Consider the following 13,154-nt stretch of genomic DNA (forward strand, 5'->3'; position numbering starts at 1 on the left):
TGAACGAAAAACAAATATGCAACACATAAACAAACGACAACCACTGAATAACAGGCAAATACATTGGGACAGGCACATACATAAATAATGTGGCGGGGTTAAACATGTTATGCATGTTACAAAACATATATATTTCCTTGTAAAATTTCTTATTTTAATGTGAAACATAAAACAGCATTTATTGCCATTTATTTTTTGATTATAAGGGTAACACTCATCGATGGTTGGCTATTGCCACACAAGCTGTAAATAATTACTTAATTTGTACTAGTTTTGCTAATATTACATGTACAGCATGTATATATCCGTTTAACTGCGACTGACAAATTACACAAAACTTTGTAATAGTCTCATTATTTTTACAAGATAAAACCATTTTGGACCCTATTTTCCCTTAAATATATATAAAAACAAAATGTCCACACACCCGAGACTGGTTGGTAGGGTTTTGGCAAACAGAAATATAGTAGTCTGTCCTAAAATAGTGATCAATAAATATACACTTCTATAAATTTTGTCCATTGAATTGTGGTACTTTAATGCAACATCTGTATTCATGCAGTACATGTATATCTGATTTTTAATATTCAGATTAAAATACAAAATAAATAAATTATATAAATCGATAGCGTTCTCCATTCCAAATGTGATAATATACAAAACAACATTTAAAAGTTTCAAATGTAATATATTACATAATAATTATATAATTGTAACCTCATATTTACGAATTGTTTTTTATTTCTAACACATGATGCGGCATCCCATCATTTATGCCCATATAAATTTGTAAAAGTAATACATTCAGCAATATTTTGTGGATTTTAAGTTTAGAAACTGAGATATAAACATTACAGTACACAAATCTTTTAAATCTAACCCATAAGATTAGAAAAAAGTTGTCTTAATCTTTATACATATGTTTGTTATATGTTATAATCACATGTACATGAGCTCGAGGGGTTTAACTTAAAAGTAATATACTGCTTTTAATTAGTAAACCTGACGATTACCTGATAAATTCTCAACTGGAACATACTAATGCAGAGCTCTAGGGGTTTGCATAAACAACGTCTGATGATGATCCAATGTACAAATGTATGTGACCAAAGGAGTTGAGTTAGTGGCGTGATGAGTCCTGAGAGAGAGTAGTTGCTGCTGTTATACTAAATGTTTGTTTCCTCTTACATGGATTTAGACTCTAGTATAGGGTCCTCATATATATATAGTCATTCTTTTAAATTTGCATTTGCCTGAGTTGATTCATTTATCTTGCCTTGTATTTATGGGCAGTTTACTTTATAAGAATTTCACTTCAACATAGACATCTTTACATATTTGTTTTTTCATTCATTTTTTTTTTTTATATATAAATAAAGCCGTTAGTTTTCTCGTTTTAATTGTTTTACATTGTCTTATCGGGCCTTTTATAGCTGACTATGCGGTATGGGCGTTGCTCAATGTTGAAGGCTGTACCGTGACCTATAGTTGTTAATGTCTGTGTCATTTTGGTCTCTTGTAGACAGTTGACTCATTGGCAATCATACCAGATCTTCTTTTTTTTTTTATATCTTACACATTCAGGTAATTACCATCCAATCTTTTATGGTAATATACTTTACAACGGACAAATGTCAGCTTTTACCACAAAGCTAACAAAACATAAAAGCAAACTTATATAAAGAAGGGATACTGTTGCCTGCATATATATAGCTTATTTTGGCTTCAATATTGATTCACTTGCACATCTTTGCATCGGACTAAACTCCTTTATTTTTAAACCAGTTGCGGGTTTGATAAGGGTTATGTTCCTCTAATATATTTTATGATGATATGATACTAAACCCCCATGAAGGGATGGTGCTAGATATTTCATATAATGAAGACATAGTCTTTCGAACATTTAAATTGAGATCTGGAGCTGGCATGTCCGTAACTGTTAGTTGTCCGTTGTTGATTTATGTAATATCGTCATTTTCAATTTTTGTTTTGTTTGATTTGTTACCTATTCTGGTATTGGATTCGGACTTCTTTAAACTGTATGGTTTTTACTGTGCGTATTGCTGTGCGTTTGTTTCTTCTTCATTTGGTTGAGATTTAAAAACTTGTTTAACCCCTCGGCATTTTAGTACCTGTTCCAAGTCTGGAGCCTCTGACCTATGTTAGCTTGGTATGAACTTTTATTTTAGTTAAGAGTTTAGTATGACATTCATAATTTTTCATTTTGGTTTTTAGATGGATCGCTTCAGATGCTTGGTCCCAACTGCAGATGTTTATTCTGCTATAACCCCAAGGGAATTTATTACTGTTATTTCAGACCTTTAGTAACCATTTAATTGTAAATTCCACAGCACCTAGTACATACAGATGTATCAGGGAGGACAGTCTTTCTTTTTTTCATGAGTTCGGATCTCTAGTTGTTTTAATAATGGATTTCTCTATGAATTGTTAAGGTATAATTGCTGACTTGTACATTTTGTATCTCTCTCAACAAAAATTGTGACATTACTAACAATGAAACTATAAGGATCCACCTTTTTTTTATAAAACATGTGGTAGGTAATGACACAGGTAGTTCTAGAGTGGGTTTTTTGCACAATGAGATGAAAAACATGATCAGATGGATTTATGCGGTTCATCATTCTTAAGTAAGGATGGTCTCAAATTTGACCAATGCAAAACATGGGCTGGTGCTTCTATAGAATATACAACTATTTATTGCCTTTATAACTAGCTGTCAGGGTTGCTACATAAAATATTATGATTTTCGATCAGACCAGAAATTTTTCAACTGGATTTTTTTCACTTGTCACGTGCACCCTTAACATGCTTATGAAATGAATTGTTAAACATCTTGAATATTATTTGTTGATATACTATAACATACTATATTTTATGATATACAGATACAATCAACTATCGTATGGTTTGGTCACTTTGGTGTAGTTTTGGTTAGTAATTTTATCTGTGTAGGTAAATATGTTTTTGAACAGTTGTTCAAAAAACATCATCTAGATCATTTAACATATATATGTACCAAGTTGTACTTTAAATAAAAATATCTATCTATCTATCTATCTAGATTATTGAACATATATATGTACCAAGTTGTACTTTAAGGTAGCACAATACAAAGATTGTTTTACTTCCAATCCCAAACCTATAAAATGCTGCAACTTTCTTAAAATTGCATATCGTCGCTGTTATGCAAAAACCTCGTATCTCAATTTTTTGCGGAAATCTTTTTATCGATTATTTAGGATTAAATATGTATGTTCCACTGTATGCGAAAATATCTGATCTTCTAACCAATCATTAATCCAAATTCTGACATGTGACGCAAAAGTGTAGTCGGATTGGTGAGACATTTTGTTGTCCGAAAATATCGTATCTCAAAAGAAAACACTTTGCACGGCAGCTGACATTATAACAGGTACAGTTTTATCAATTTTAGGTTCTCAAAGGTATAAATATATAACCTAAAAAAAAATGAAAATACAATATAGGTACAGAAATTTTTGCTCATTTTGGTAATTGATTGGTTAAAAGATCAGATATTTTCGCATACAGTGGAAAATACATATTTAATTCTAAAAAATCGATAAAAAGATTTCAGTTTTACTGCCTGGTGTAAAATTATCAAAACCTTAGATACGAGGTTTTTGCATAACAGCGACGATATAGATTAATAAAAGAGGTATATGCAGATAGATAAAAGAATAATCTTTTAAATGAATGCAATATTTTTGTTATGCAATCATTATGTAATCAATTATTGTGCAATTAGTGACAAAATCTTGGTCAGTTCACTTGAATGAATTTAGCTCTTTCATCTCTATAGCTACACCAGAAATTTGAACGTTATCTTAATCAGCAAAGCAGGAGCTTCAAAAGGGTGTCTCAGATTATCGCTATCGTATTCCATTCTCTCATTAATTTGTAATTAGTGTAAACATCCTTACCACATAAAAGTAGATAATGTATGATTAGGTGTAAAATTTGATCTATACATTCTTTCCAAAATCTGAGACACCCTTTTGTAGATAATGACTCAAGGAACAACATATAATAAAATCAACCCTCTAGGGGGATCCATGAAGAAGCTAATTTCAATTGAAAGTGGAAATTTGTTGTAAAATTTTGTTGACACAGTTATCATTATAATTGATTACATAATTGTTTTATAATACTAACATTGCATTTATTTGAAAAAGTAGTCTGTTAGCTATCCATGGATACCACTATTATAAATTTTCAAGCATTATAACGAAAGTTACAGCATTTTAAAACTGGGGAATTGGAGGTTTAAAATCTTTGTATTGTGCTACCTTAAATAAAAATATCTATCCATCTATCTAGATTATTTAACACATATATGTACCAAGTTGTACTTTAAATAAAAATATCTATCTATCTATCTGTAGTTATCTCATATCTGGTTCACAGCTTTGCAGCGAACCGCCCTTTTTTTGGCGGTTGACAGAGTCTCTGCTTTCCTCCGTCAAATTGGCAGAATTCGCTGCATAGAATTTTAATGTTAACTATGAAATTTTAGATTTTTGGATAATACAGACTACACTTGTGTATCCCACGGTGTTTTCTAAATTTAAAGCATCATTGTATCCCACGGTGCATATTTACATTTTCATATACATCTGTCTATCTATCTATCTGGTTGCCATATTATCTTCGGGTAACCGACCATATATTTATCTACATATATACATCTATGGTCTATCTATCTATATCTATCTATATTATATATCATATGAATCTATCATATTATGAATAAGAGCTGTGGCCAGATATCGCCAAACCATATATATATTTTGTTTTAATGGCACCATCTAACATGTCTGAGATAATGGAATTTGCGTAAATAGAATTAAATTCAGTTATCGCTGGGGCCACTGACGGATTGTGTTTTATGTTTTAGATTTACCCAACATGAGTGACGTTATATTCTGTGAAGTAATTTAGTCTTTTTTAGAATTTCATCGCAGCAAGCAAGCTGTTTAAATTTCGTAAGCGCTAAATTGAAAACCCGCCCTCCCACTCCATGTGTAGAGTACGAAGACTAGGGTACATGTGTTTTATTGTGACGTGTTATAGACATGTAAGATATTTTTGATGTATGTTTTAAATTGGTATTAATAAAGCATACTGTTTAATATTCTGTATTTTTTATGAAAGTTATTATGTAGGAAACAGTAACTGTGTGAAACAACTTGTATTATACTACTTTTTATTAACCAACTAAGTACATTATTGCCAAAAAAGACCGTTTGTTAAAAATTACATATTTTCTGTAATGGCCCTGTTTTTCTATAATGGCCCTGTTTTTTTCTGTAATGGTCCGGTTTTTCTGTAATGGCCCTGTATTAATGCCCAGTTTGTCTGTATTAAGCCCAGTTAGGGTTTTTAATAAAGTTAATAAAATTAAGTTGTAAAGAGTATAATACCTTTTTGTATTTTATTTAATTTAGTAACCAGCAACCAACATTAAAGAACCATTATATATAGGGATCCCTGTTCATCCTGTTTTTCAACTTAATATATTGGATATTTGGTATATTTAAGTTTTATCATGGTAGAGTACAAATTATTATTTTTCAAACTAAACTGTCATTAAAAAAGAAGGAGCTTTCGGGTCGATCCGGCCCCACGTCGATCCGGCCTCGGATGTTTGTAATGGCCCTCGGCGTTGCCTCGGTCCATTACAGACTTCCTCGACCATTATTACAGACCTAGGACATATAACAGGGCCATTATAAAAACACCCATTCATTAATACTATAGTAATGATTGTAGTCTGGAACATATGATAATTGAAGCAAATAAGTGTTAATTAACATTTAATAAAGTAAAGTTAGAACAATTACAAATATTATGAGTTTTCTAGAAATATTGAATTACTGTCATTTGTATATTTGATAAACAATTGGAAGTTCATGTTATAAAATTACCAGTTCATAATAATAATTCACTGAATAAACCGACTGTATGTCTTGTTTTTTTGTGAAGATCCAATAATTATTGTAGAAACTGTAGTAAATCGTAGTAAATTCCTAGCACCTGTGCTTGAATTTTATGAATGAAATGTATTGACATGCGCAGTAGAACCCACGTGTCACTTGGGACGATTGTTCAATAAAAACACTTTTTTTACGTGTTGGCAACTGTTTTCACATAGTTCTTGTAATTCCTTTTAGCATTTGTAGTCAACTTCTTCAATGTTTTGTAGATGTTAATGCTCACTATCCTTGATATTTACCATTTTGGTCGTTGTAACGTTGGTAGCCTATATATATTAACTAAAAGACAAGCCATGTGTACTGATTAACATACTTTAAGATAATGCTAGAGCTAAGTAATCAACACAAATACATAAAGCAATACGACGCGACCTTATCTGCTATGTCCATCAACACAACACGTGCGTGAACTCTGAACTGTATAGATATTTATGAATGAACGAAATTAAGTTACAATATTACATCTCTTCTTTTCTCAGATTAAAGTTCGACTTTAATTAATTATATTACTGTCTGTTTAGTCATAAAATCTTTAACTGTCTGTGTAAACAAATTAAGTGATAAGATGCATACAATTGTATCAATAGAAAATTAGAACTTTATAGTCTGTGATAGATGTAAGTTATTCGGTACGCGTACTGTAATGTCAACATAATTAGTGGATCGTCTGATCAATCTGATAAGGCTATCATTACGAGTGTGAATAGTAAATTCCACAAAATTGATTTGTATCATAAATTCACAAACATATAAATCAACATCAAACCTAACTGCTACATCAGAAAGAACACAGGATTATTATGCCTGTAACACAGCTCTTTAACGCACATAATCATCGAGATGTGTCGGTGTTTGTTTTTCTCGTGATGATCTTCTGTAATGGTGTGTTTTGTATAATGTCATCATCAATGATTTCTTCTATTTCCTCATCAGTCATTATCTTAGATTTCCCAACCTTTTTGAAGTGTGACGAATTTCGAGTTATATCTTTTTGTTGTTCGTTCGTTGCCGTAATCATACTACCCTTTTTATTCTTGATTGTTAATGGTTGAGGATTGTACGGGGTAGATAGGTTATCTTTCTTTTCCTGTTTAACTAGAACGGTATCTCCTACTGTAAAATCAGGTACTTTTACTAATTGTTTTTTTCTGGAAGCATAACTTCATTTTACTTTTGTTCTTGTGGTCTTCTTTTCGAACTTCACTGTCGGCTTGGTCATTTGTTGAAATGTTCGGCATTTTTGTATTGATTTTCCTTCCAAATAAAAGTTCTGCCGGGGACACGTTAGTTGTTGAGTGTGGTGTTGCTCTATAATTGCGAAGAAATGTGTGTATTTCTTGCTTCCAACTACGATGTTACGTTTGAGCTGCACGAATTGCTTTTCCTATAGTTTTCATGAATCTTTCACTTTCCGCGTTAGCGCGAGGCCATAACGGAGTTATTTTGCGGTGCTTAAAACCCATGTTATCTGCAAAATTTCGGAACTCTCCCGAATTAAACGGCGGTCCGTTATCTGTTTTCAGTTCTTTCGGTATTCCAAAAATTGAGAAAGTTTTGTCTTATAGCGGTATGACGGATTTTGCGGTTAAACTGGTTAAGGTTTCTATTACAGGATACCTTGAGTATTCATCAATTATAACCATAACGTAATATCCATTCGGAAATGGTCCACAAAAGTCCATGCTGAGATTCTCCCATACATTATTCGGTATCTCAGACATTTGTAACGGTTCGAAAACATTTTTCGGGGTTGACGCTAAACATGGTATACATGATTTACACGTTTGTTCTACAAGTTTGTCTATTCCAGGGAAGTATACCTTTTCACGTAACAACTGTTTTGTACGTACTATGCCCTGGTGCCCTTCATGTGCAAGGTCAATTACACGCATCTGTAAATCTTTCGGAATGACAATTCTATTATCATGAAGTATGATCTCCATATCATTACCGGGAACGACTGTTAATTCGTATCGTAATCTTGAGAATGTATCAAGCGTATTACTCTCATGCTTGTCCCACCTGTTTGATTTTAATGCAGTAATAACAGTTTGTATATCTTTATCTTTTTGTGTACTGTCGGCTATTTCATTCAGAGTCATTTTCTTCGTCACAGCGTTGTCAGTTAAGTATCGGACATATTCTTCAGCTAATTGAGAATGTTTACATGCGACTGATGTATTCGGGGTCGGATGTCTTGATAAATAATCGGCCGCGTTCACCTTTCCTGGCTTGTACTGTATTTTAAAATTGTATCCCTGTAATCTTAATCTCCATCTTTCAATGCGTGCTGGTGTTTTTGCCTTTGGACTGTTGAATATAGTTTCAAGCGGTTGGTGATCGGATACCAATGTAAATGATTGTCCGTACAAATAAAGGTGAAAATGTTCAATTGCCCATACAATTGCTAATGCTTCCTTTTCTGTTTGCGAATAGCGTGTTTCAACGTCTGTCAATGATCGGCTTGCATATGCGATTATTTCGCCATTTTGTGTTAATAATCCAGCTAATCCAACGGGACTTGCATCTACTATCAACATTGTTTCTTTGTTAGGGTCAAAGTATGACATTACACGGTCAGCAACAAGTTCATTCTTAAGCTTGTCAAATGATTCCTGTTGTTCAGATGTCCATTCCCACTTCGAATCCTGCTTTGTTAATCTGCGGAGCGGTTCAGTAATAGTTGAATAATTTGGAATGAAACGTCCTACATAATTGGTCATTGCTAGGAAACTACGAATTTCACCTAGGTCTTTTGGTATTGTCGTGTTCCTGATAGCGCTTATTTTTCTTGGATCTGCTGATATGCCATCTGCACTAAGAATGTGACCATAGAAATCAAGTTTGTTCTTTAAATTCACATGTTGCCTTATTCAATGTCAAGTTCTTCTCTTTAAGTCGTGCAAATAGTTTTTCCAATCGTTTATCATGTTCGTCCTGGTTCCTTCCAAATACGATAATATCATCGGATATATTTCGGACTCCATCTAATCCTTCCAGTGCATTACTCAGTGTGTTTTGGAATAACTCTGCGGCTGACGATACTCCAAAACTGAGTCGTTTGTATCTCCGTAATCCTACGTGTGTCGTGAAGGTTGTTATGTTCCGGGATTCTTCGTTTAACTCCAATTGATGATATCCACTTCGAAGGTCCATTTTCGAGAATAGTACTTTGGATCCGTTTAAATCCAAAATCATATCATCGAGTGTTGGTGTAATATGACGTGAACGCAAAATAGCCTTGTTCGGTTCCCTCATATCAACGCATAATCGAATTTCTTGTTTTTCGGTTTAGGGGCCACAACTATCGGGGACACCCAAGGTGTTGGTCCATCCACCTTTTCAATTATATCCTGCTTTTCGAGTTTCTCGAGTTCTGTTTCTACTTGCTTTCGAATGTGAAACGGAATACGCCTATGTGGTTGTATTACTGGTTTTACACTTCCATCAATATGAATTTTCACTTTTTCATCTTTTGGTTTTCCAATTCCATTGAACACATCGCTATATGTATTGCATAATATTTCATGTTTATCTGCTACTGCCGAAATGACTGGCACTATGCTTAAGTCAACAGATGTATCATAGCACAATAAATTCCCGTATCTTCTTTCATCACATACACCGGTGCGGTTGTTATTGTATGGTCAGTCTCTATTGTAGCGTGAAATTTTCCCATTAATTTCAAGTTTTTATCTGAACCATATGCGAAGAGTTTAGTGTCGGCGTGAGAAAGTTTGGGTTTACACTTGATGTTCTCGAATGTGCTTTAATCAATAACGTTAATACTTGATCCTGTGTCAATTAAGATATCCACATTAGAATTATTAATTTTCACGTTTATTTTCGGTTGTCCTTTCTGTACTTTATTCACAGTATTTTCTCTCAATCCAAATACGTAACCATCATCTGAACTGCTGTCATGAGCATCGTCATGAAAAAGACTTGTCTTTGTTTAATTGTTAAATAATCAATGTAATCAATATGTAATCACTTGTATGAAATTGAACTTAATTGTACTGCTCAAATTATTGGGCGTCATAATTGCCATTAAAAAATATTTTTTTTTCGTAATTGTCAACTTTGTTTACTTTTCGTTTGAAAGTGCTAGTTCCATCCATACGTTTGGATCTACATACAGAAGCGAAATGATTCAACTTTTTACATGAGTTACAGCTTTTTCCTAATGCAGGACACTTGTTTGCATGAGGAAAGTCACCTCCGCAGTTTCTGCAATTATTCTTTTTCTTTTCGTTTTGGTCAGTTTGTGTCTGTAGAAATCGTGGTCCGTTTCGACGTTTCACAACTCCTTTTATCACAGCATTTGCGGATTGTTTGTCTGATTGTTCAATTTCCGTTGCCTGTTTTTCGGAAAGTTCTAACGCTCTAGCTGATGAAATTAATCCTTCAAGGGTCGCGTCTTCCCGAAGAGCCTTTAATCTTAGTCTAGTTGAATGACAACCTTGGATTATTTGCGATTTCACTTCTTTAGATGTTTTAGTAAATTCAGTTTACAGCTAGCTGGCGTAATCTCGTGTGAAAACTGTCGATAGTAGTAGTAGGGAGTGAGGAGTTTGAGCCACCCCAAAAACACAAGGCGTTAAGGCGCTGACGTCATATGCGCATGCCCCGCCCCCAATATGATATATAGGCATATACTAGCCCTAATGACGTCAGCGGAAGTAAGGAAGATGAGTCACGACGGATGGACGCCGGTCATATTTGGTCATGACGCAACCATGAATCATCAGGATGCAAGATCGGGGCATGACTCACTACATGACAATACCATGATGTACGTATGGAAATTCGAGAAGTATTTTTTCTGTTCGTTATGATGTTTTATGCAACCACAAAAAAACGCAAGGCGCTAAGGCGCTGACGTCATATGAACAGTATGACTCACGTAGATCTTTGCCAATTCTAGTATGAAGGGTTATGTATCAAAACGGAAGCACCAGATGTCGGATTATGACTCTTGGACCACCATATGATGAATTCCATATATGGAAAGCGACCACAATACCCTATGACCATATATGGAAATTATGACCAAATTTGGTAAGAACCTTATTTTCACTCAAAATAAACATACATGACCATATATGGAAATCGACAAAACAACATATGACCATATATGGAAATCATGACCAAATTTGGTAAAAACCTTATTTCCGTTGAAAAATCAAAATAAAATACATGACCATATATGGAAACCGACCAGATACCCTATGATCATATATGGAAATGATGACCAAATTTGGAAAAAAACTTTTATTTTCACTCAATAATCAAAATAAACATATATGACCATATATGGACAGCAGGTCACGTGATCGTATCGAGGAACGTTAACTCTGGTACAAAACAAGGGAAGCAACTCTGTATATATATCTCTCGTGGAGTGACAATTCAACGAGGCAAGGTCACCTGATCGTATCGAGGAACTCTGATACAAAAAAGGGAAGCAACTCTTCATGATGTGAACATCAATCCCCGATTAATCGTATCGTGTTCGGGGCAAATAGAAAAAATAATAACGCAGTCTTGCATCGCATTTTGTGGTGGCGGCGGTGGCGGCGGCGGTGGCGGTGACGCCGGTGACACACATAACTTTTAGCAATGTTGTTATCGACTAGACTCCTAGGAGTCCAGATTAAGAATTGAACGATGGACAGTTAGTGCGTGAATTTTTCTTGCTACCTGATTGGAAGATATTACGAGACGTGAATAATCAAAGTTTATTGATTGGTTAGGACAATCCAAACCCATATGCAACTATTCCAGTCATAATTACGTTCGATAACTCTGTATGTTACTGGTTTAATTAGGATTATGTAAAATTTACTGGTTACCCGATGAATGATTTAAAGAAAATTAGACAATATATTTATTTCACCTCGGTTAATTAATATCCATTCGAAATCTTCTTTTAAAAATATAAAATAATATCGTAATGAATTTCATTTAGAATCGGACAACACTAATCTACATTGGTATTATCGTGATTAGGTGCCATGTTTGTTTTCAATCTTTGATCACGTTGATGTAATGACTTAATTAGTATCTCTTTAATCTAGCTATGCCCTTGGCTATCATTATAGTGACCATAACATGTCATATTTAATTGCAATGTAAACAGTGAAATTAAATTGAATTATGTGCATGTACAAAATAAGTGTCGAACATCGTCCACGTTTGAAAATTATTTGGTCGCCATTTTTTTTCAAAATTTTATAAAATAAACAGCATGTAACAGATTTGTCAAAAGGAACCAATGTTTGATTCTATGCTGCTTTAAGGTAAGACAATGACTGAAAACGTGAGCATCCAACGGTTCTTTGATTTTCAATGTAACACATCTTACAAAATATATTTTTACCAAGTCGTCCCACGCTGTCAATGAGGTCGCCATCTTGAAAAATAATACCAGATTTTCTGAAAATGACTGATTTTCAAATCAATTTGGAAGAGACATAATAAAAAATTAAACTATTGCATATATGATATTTCAAATATTTATGAATATAGTAATAAGCACATATTCCCACAATTTATCCATCTGTTTTGTTTAAATCGTAATCTTAGGTTTAACACGACAGAAAATCCAATATTTATCGGAGTTGTATGATTAACAGTGTGAACTTATCGAGGCAACAAGACAAATTTTCAAAAGCATTTGGAAGGGAGAAGACCAAAATTTAAACTTTTTCAAAAGGCATAAATATATTTCTAAATATATGAGGAAATACTATATATTTCCACACTTTTTGTATCATGAACTTAAAGTAATATTTTATCGATTTTTGAAAGCCCCTGTGCATTTCTATACAGTTAACTTGGGCTTAATACGGGTGATGTGTGACGTCATCAAATTCACGTGATGACTGTTATAGTTGGATATGCTAGTAAATGTCCTTCAATCCCGTAGAGTATCGGATTTGTCCTCTCTATTTTAGCAATTAGATTTTGCCTGGTCATTAATCATGCATTTTCATGATATTGGTACACAGGTAACTTTTATCTATAAATAGTCGAATCTTCTGGAGTTTCGTAAACAACAACGTTAAACGATATATACTACTACATAACGTGTGACCTCACGTGTGTGGTAAAATT

The 13,154-nt window shown here is 33.7% G+C and overlaps 1 pseudogene; it reads right to left on the reverse strand.

Annotated features, from left to right (window-relative positions):
• Window positions 1-9,289: 9,289 nt before the first annotated feature.
• On the reverse strand, window positions 9,290-12,450 carry LOC143057347 (uncharacterized; annotated as a pseudogene).
• Window positions 12,451-13,154: the final 704 nt, after the last annotated feature.

The sequence above is a fragment of the Mytilus galloprovincialis genome, chromosome 13 (genome assembly GCF_965363235.1).
Source record: "Mytilus galloprovincialis chromosome 13, xbMytGall1.hap1.1, whole genome shotgun sequence".
NCBI classification, from domain to species: Eukaryota; Metazoa; Mollusca; class Bivalvia; order Mytilida; family Mytilidae; genus Mytilus; species Mytilus galloprovincialis.